Source organism: Mus caroli, chromosome 6 (genome assembly GCF_900094665.2).
Source record: "Mus caroli chromosome 6, CAROLI_EIJ_v1.1, whole genome shotgun sequence".
NCBI classification, from domain to species: Eukaryota; Metazoa; Chordata; class Mammalia; order Rodentia; family Muridae; genus Mus; species Mus caroli.
Genome location: NC_034575.1, coordinates 104,494,711 through 104,502,158, shown reverse-complemented (window position 1 = coordinate 104,502,158; position 7,448 = coordinate 104,494,711). Strand labels below are relative to the sequence as shown.

At 39.5% G+C, this 7,448-nt stretch overlaps 1 pseudogene; it reads right to left on the bottom strand.

The window, feature by feature from the left end:
* Positions 1-731: 731 nt before the first annotated feature.
* LOC110295741 lies at positions 732-1,375 on the bottom strand (annotated as a pseudogene).
* Between the last annotated feature and the right edge of the window lie 6,073 nt (positions 1,376-7,448).

Below are 7,448 nucleotides of genomic sequence, written 5' to 3'. Positions count from 1 at the left end.
TCTTAGGTTCTTGGTTACACTAACAGTGTCAGGTACAGATTCCATCATGTAGAATGGGACTTAACTCAAAGAAGATAATGACTGGCTTCTCTCACAAGCTTTGTGTACCACTTCACTGGCATATATTTTGCAGATACCACTGTTGCTGAAAGGGTTTGTGGCTGGCTTGGTGTTTTTGTTTTTGTTTTTCCTTTAGTGGCCTACAGAATACCTTCCTATAGCAAAGTCACAAGAACATAGGGGTAAGGGTGCTATGTAGGCAATAGGCTCAACTTCTCCAATAAGTTGTGTAGATCTCCAGCAGTGGGGCCTTGGTATCAGTTTGTAGAGAGGAATGTATAGTCTTGACTACAGCCTAGAAATGTGGTCTTTCTAGAGTGCCCCACATTTCTTGAATGTCTTGTGCCAGGACTGTTTTTCATATTTCACTTTTCTTTGAACAAGGTATCCATTTCTTCTAACATGTCTTAAATCCTGATATTCTTTCTTCCATATCTTATATTCTGTTGGTGGGGCTGGCTTCTGAGGTTCCTGCACAACTTTAAAATTTTTCTTTTCCAGGTTTCCCTCAGGTTGAGCTTTTTATTTATTCTATTTCCATTTTCAGGTCTTGAACTCTTTTATTCATTTCCTTCTCCTGTTTCTATTTTCATAGATTTTTGTTGTTTTGCTTTGTTTTGTGTTTGTTTGTTTGTGTGTTTGCATATAGAACAGCAAACACCTTTATTACACTATGAATGAGACTTATTTGCCTTTCCAAGCTTTGATCTTCTGCAGTAGACCTCCTTGGCTTTGAGCACATGGCCATCTGCTCTGTCACACCGGACTGGTCTTGCAGCAATGTAGACAAAAAGCTTGCCCTGCTGGAACTGCTCCTCCAGAAGACTGCTGATTTTTGGCATTCTTCTTCCTTTCGTCAGATTTCTTTTGAATTTTCTTTGATCGTTTTTTTTGTTGTTGTTGTTCAAAATCTCTTCTTCCTCAGGAGTCAGCTTGGCCCCCTTCTTGCGGCCCAGGGGCAGTGCACAATGGGACTTGAACCACTGTCTGTACAGTGTGCTGGCAATAAGCACAATGTCGTTCTTCACCAGCATCTTATTGCAGACAAGCTCATTATTGAATGCACTGTAGATAACATCAAAGATTCTTGTTTTGTGAGTACAACAATCAGAGCCCCAGAAAAAGTTCCCCACATTCAACCTCAGGGCACAGTACTTTTATTGCCTCCTCAAAGTTGGACTATGTGTAAGCATTGAAGTCCAATGTTAATGTTGGCAGCAGGCTGTTCCAGCTCACACTTCTGCTTCTTGTGGTAGGGTTTTCTCTTACCTCCAGTCTTGTGGGGCTTGTGCCAGTTTTCCCGAAAGATGTTCATGGCTCGGCGCTGTCTGGAAAGAGGAAGCCTATAGATTTCTTTAAGGGTATATCTTTTTCCTCTTTAATGATCCATGGCATGATTTCTGAGGCTATTTTAAGGTCTTTGTCTTGTGCTTCAGCTCTGTTGCAGTACTTGGTACCTGCTGTGGTACAGTTGCTGTGCTCTAAAGGAACCCTACTGTCCTGGATGTTGTTTGTTGTCTTTTTATGCTAGTATGTCAGCATCTGTATTTGTGAAGATTGAATTCTGGGTGCTGATGTCTTGTCTTTGTTGAATGAGTGTTTTGTTCTTTGGTTCTGCTGTTGAATTGCTTGGTAGAAAATTCTCCTAGGATCCTGATAGGTAAAGCCATAGTGGTATGTTTCTAAGTAGCTAAGCCAACACTCAGGAATGGGGATGGGCTAGGAAGACATGGATGAGGGTCCACAGAATAGAGAAAAGCATCTGCTTAGTCCCCTTGGAATGGAGGTAGAAAATAAGGAGAGGCTGCCCACATAGTCTGCTATAGACTCAAGAATTTGACTTGTTGGAACAGAGGGATAGGTGAAGAGCTACAGTTTGCCTGCGGATCTGCCTGCTTTTCTGTCCAGATTGACTTCTTGTTGCTTTGAAGCCCCCTGGACTGTAGTATATTATTTCAATAGCCTAAGTATACTAAGATACAAGTTATATATTCATATTTTGTATCCAGAAATAAAATATGGAAGGGAGTACTTATGTGCTCTGTGATATACATCCTAGCTCTTACCTCAGGTGCTGGAATAATCTATGGTTTTACCTTACATCCAAGGAAGTATATATCTAAGGGATGGTCAAGTGGGCACTATAAAGTCCCTGGACCCTTTTGTTTGGTCAAGGTAACTATTAAAAATGCTCTCCTGCAAGACTGGCTGTGAAAGTTGGAAATGAAACTTTTTACAAAATTTTGTTTTCTTTTCTCATTCCCTGATATTGATCACAGCATCCTTCTATATTTAGCATCCCCCATGCTTACCTCTGCCAAGTATTCATGCCAAGGAACATAACTTGTAACACAAGCTAACATAAAAAGATGAAGTGCCTTCAAAAATAATCAATAAACATGTGTTTGATAAATATGTGTTGAGTTCTCACAATGTACAAGGAACTAACATTTCAGAAGTGAAGAGAAGAAGGTACTCAATGATAAGAGATGCCTCTGTTGGTACAGTTTGTCAACCAAGACTTGAGCTCAGATCTCCAGTCACCGAGTCCACTGTCAATAACCTCAGTCTTGTATCTAGTGAGGAAGATGAGATAGGCAGACCCCTGAAACTCACTGGCAGATGGACTAGGAGTATGGCGAGAGATCTTGCCTCAAAAATAAAGTTAAAACAAAGTAGAAGAAGAATCCAATCAACCACCTCTGGCCTATATTACATACATGTGCACATGTGCATACAGAGAGAGACAGACAAAACAGACAGACAGAGAGAGAGAAATACACACATGTATACACTCAGATACACTGACACATATCTACACAAATATACACATGTACACACACACATATGCACTTGTACATAGAAACACACACATATAAATACACACACAAACCAATATTCACATACATCCTGCCCCCCCCCAAAAAGAGGAAAAATGAATACAGGCTTTCTTTGTGTCATGAAATTCAGTGGAAAAAATAGGTGCAAATCAAATAAAATCGTGAGTGTACAGAATGTGAAATTACAAAATAATTTCTCTACAAGAAAAGAATATAACAAAAGAGCCCCATCTAGGAAACTGAACTATGCTAGGTGCTCAAATGTGGAAAGGAGTGTCAATAACTATGAAGGGTTTCAGATATTCTGTACATGAAACTAGGAAGTTACTAAGTCCACTGGACTCATATGAATTCTGATAGAAGATCCATGGCTCATAGATGAGAAAAGGAGAGTTTTCTATCCACAGCAAGTGTCAGGGTATCATGGCAACTGCATCATCTCCCTTAGACTCATTTGCAAAAGGTGATGGGAGGGTCGGGTTGTGAGTGAGGTACTTTCACATGCTGTGAACTGTATTATGGAAGAGAAATGCAGGGCTAGTGGCCTAAAACCTTTTACAATGGGTAGTAATAGCACCTGCTTTAGCTAGACCCAACATCTGTCTTCCAAAGCTATCCATCAAGTGAATAGCCATGAAAAAAAAATCAATCTGGAAGATTAATTCATAAGACATGGACATACAGACACATGCAGAAATGTAAAAGTGTCAGAGCTGTCTTCCAACAAGTAGAGTACCCAATCTTCACTGTCTGCCTTTGCTTAGATTCCTTCTCTCTAATCCTTTATTTACTTAATGAAGGTTTAATGGAAATATATGTATCTTCTCCAAAAGAGTATCTTAGAAGAAGCTTGGAATATTTCCTTTTTGCATGCTACATTTCCTTTCTTTTTTATTATCTTTAATCATTTTTACAGTCCAGTCATTATCGCCCTCCCATTGTGCCCTCTGACAGTTCTTCATCCCATTCCTTTTTCCCCATCTCCAAGTGGATGTCCCCCCACCTCCATGCCACCAGGCCTCTCAATTCCCTGAGGCCTCAAGTCTCTCAAGGATTAGGTACATCTTCTCTCATTGAGGCCAAACCAAGCAGTCCTCTGCTGTGTTTGTGTTGAGGGCCTCAGATGAGCTAGTTTATGTGCCTGTTTGGTGCCTCGTTGTCTGAGTTACCTCAGGAGTCCAGGTTAGTTGAGACCACTGGTCTTCCTTTAGAGTCACCCTCCTCCTCAGCTTCTTCTAGCCCCTAATTTAACCACAGGGGTTCCCGACTGCTGTCCATTGGTTGGGCTAAGAATCTGCTTCTGTCTCAGTCAGTGCACGGTACAGTTTTAAAGACTCTTTAGAACAGGGATATAGGACACACAGAATGTCATTTGTTGTTGCTGCTGTTTTGTTTGTTTTGTTTTGTGCTGTTCTTTAAAGATAATGGCAAGTGGTTCTTTTTTGGTATGTGAATGCAAGATGCTAGGCAAGATGTGGTTCTAGACTGGTACATGTGGATATGCAGAAGCTGGAAACAATATGTGGCAACTGAAATTTTCCAGTGTATTTCCCCGGTGTTCAGGTTTAGATGAATAAGGCCAACAAACACTGATATAAGCCATTCACAGAGAAATGCATAACCTGGGATAGGAACCGAGAGAAAGTTGAAAGGATTCCATGAAGGAGCTAGAGAAAGGACCCAAGGAGCTGAAGGGGTTTGCAGCCCCATAGGAGGAACAACAATATGAACTAACCAGTAACTCCAGAGCTCCCAGGAACTAAACCACCAACCAAAGAGTACACATGGTGGGACTCATGGCTCTAGTTGCACATGCAGCAGAGGATGGCACAGTCAATCATCAATGGGAGGAGAGTCCCTTGGTCCTGTGAAGGTTCTATGCCCCAGTGTAGGAGAATGTCAGGGCCAGGAAGCAGAAGTGGGTGGGTTGGAGAGCAGGGGGAGGGGATGGGAGTTGGAGGGGAAATCCGGAAATGGGATAACATTTAAAAAGTAAATAAAGAAAATATCTAATAAAAAATGATTCCATCATATAGACCCAAATTCTTAGAAAATACTATCCTTAAAATTGGGCTTTCAGCATGGTAAAGAATATTACCATTATAAAACTGGATATAATGAGAACAAAGGATATGCTTTATAAAACTCTAAGATTCATAGATCTGTGATCTATACATTGCTATAGGGCCCATAACTCCAAATGAAACCATGAGTTTAGAGTATTTTTGAGGGTGAACATGTAAATGCACAATGGTATCCATTAAAATGCCACAATAAAACCCATTTTTGTATGCTAGTTAAACAGTTTAATGATAGAGAGCTAGTGTTTAGCAGCTATTCTAGTGTATCTATGAAGAAAGAGACTTCTTTTTTTGTTTTGCTTTGTTTTTTTGTTTTTTTTTAATTTTTAATATTTTTTATTACATATTTTCCTCAATTACATTTCCAATGCTATCCCAAAAGTCCCCCATAGCGCCCCCCACTTCCCTACCCACCCATTCCCATTCTTTTGGCCCTGGCATTCCCCTATATTAGGGCATATAAAGTTTGCTCTAAGTAAGATGTCAAAATAGTGCTCACCATTTCCCCATCAACTATACACAGCAATTGGGTGCCATGACACAGACTAGAGACCACTTAAGAACAGCAACCTCAAACTGTGAACTCTCCACCAGTGCAAGAACCCATGTCATGTAGAAATGTATGTATGAAGACCTACCTCACACAAAGTGGATAAGAAAGTTTGGGAGGGGGTCCAGTAACCTGTTAGAACAAGCTGTCCAGAAGAATCTGGGTATATTGGCAAGACACAGTGCTGTGGAACTATGTGAGGATAATTTAAAGATTAAAACTGCTGTTTAATCCAAGGTAAACAAACAGATCCTGTAAACATGCAGCTGAGTCACCTTAACTTTAGTCTGAACCCTTCTTCCCAAAGCTGTAAAAGGAAATGGTTGACAAGTTTCACTTTATTTTGCAGTTTAACAGCCTAAGCCATAAACCCAACCGCCTGAATTATCTTTCTTATCAAAACACAGCATAGTCTGTTCTGGTGTGATATACAGAGGCAAGCACCAGATTCAAGGAAAATCAATATGCAAATCAATACATTCAACTCCAAGTCTCGTACATCAGTTCTTTCATATAAACTAGCTTAATTAGGAGCTCAGCGAAATGCAAGAATAGACCTAACTCAATATCCCATGCCAAAGCTTTATCAATAATATATAATTTTCCAGAAGATCGCTCAAGGAATTCATATGCAAGCTTCTGTGACTCAGAAAATGGAAAGGTGAATTCAGCAACAACTTGGTAAGTCAGTCTACCATCTGTTCAGACATTAGGAGCAGCAACACAAAAGAAGGATGCAGTTTTCTTTTTATTTATACTAAAACCTCATCTATATAGAAACATAGAAGAGTTGTAGAAAGTATACTAGTCATCTCAAAAGACTAAATCAGGTAAAGGACTGCAGTAAGGACATCAGATATAGCCATTCCTATGATCTAGCACAGCAGGGTAATATTACTCCTAATGATGATTTATTTCATACTTTCGAATAGCTTGAACAGAGGGCTCTGTTCCAAATACAGTGACACCCATTAGAAATTACCCCTATATCCTGATAATTATACATGTATACATGTATCAAGATGTCATATTGTAGCTCGTGGATATGTAAAGTTATGACAGATAGAGCAATATGCATAGGAAGCACACAACAACAAGCACAGCACAATAATCCTTAAAATGTATTAGTGGCATCCATACCTTGCCAGTAACCAACAACTACTTTAACTCCCACTCAGTAAGAGTAAAATCAAGCCTGATAATGAAAACAACCAACTACGCAGGGCTACTGAAGACATGGTTCTTTAAAAAGAACCAGTAATCATCGCTTTACTAAAATAGCACAAACCATGATTATATTCAAAATATCTGTCCTTATACTACTATAATCCTTCCCCCCTCAAGACGGAAACATCTCTTTGTAAGGGACAGAGACCATTATAGAAGACTATAACTAGTTAAAATTCAGAGGTATCAAATCCATGGCAATATGTATGCTTCAGCCTCCCAGATTTTGGGATTATGGGTATACACACCACATCCAATTTAAGAGTTTCTTTAAGAAATAAAATAAAAAACTTACCAGGTAATGCCAACAATAAATCCAAAACATCTCTGAATCAACTGTGTTTGACTCATGTCCAAGAACATTTTTTCTGACATGTGCTATATGGAAGCACAGGGACATGTAGAAAATTCATTTGAAGGCATAGGATAGAGACATTTCTTCAAACATGTCCAAGATTCATTAAACCATAACAACAATGGATATTTCAAGAATGTGCCCAACCACTGAAGAAAGCAAATGGTGCTAATTTCGATGAAATACACAAAATATTATGATCCTGTGAGAAATGCCAGTTCTCAAAAACTATCATCTCTACAAACTAACATGCGTATGACTGAGGCTACTCTTGTAATATAAATGGAGGACATCAGTGATCACCAAAAAGGACTGTTTAGCAGAGTAAGGGCTGT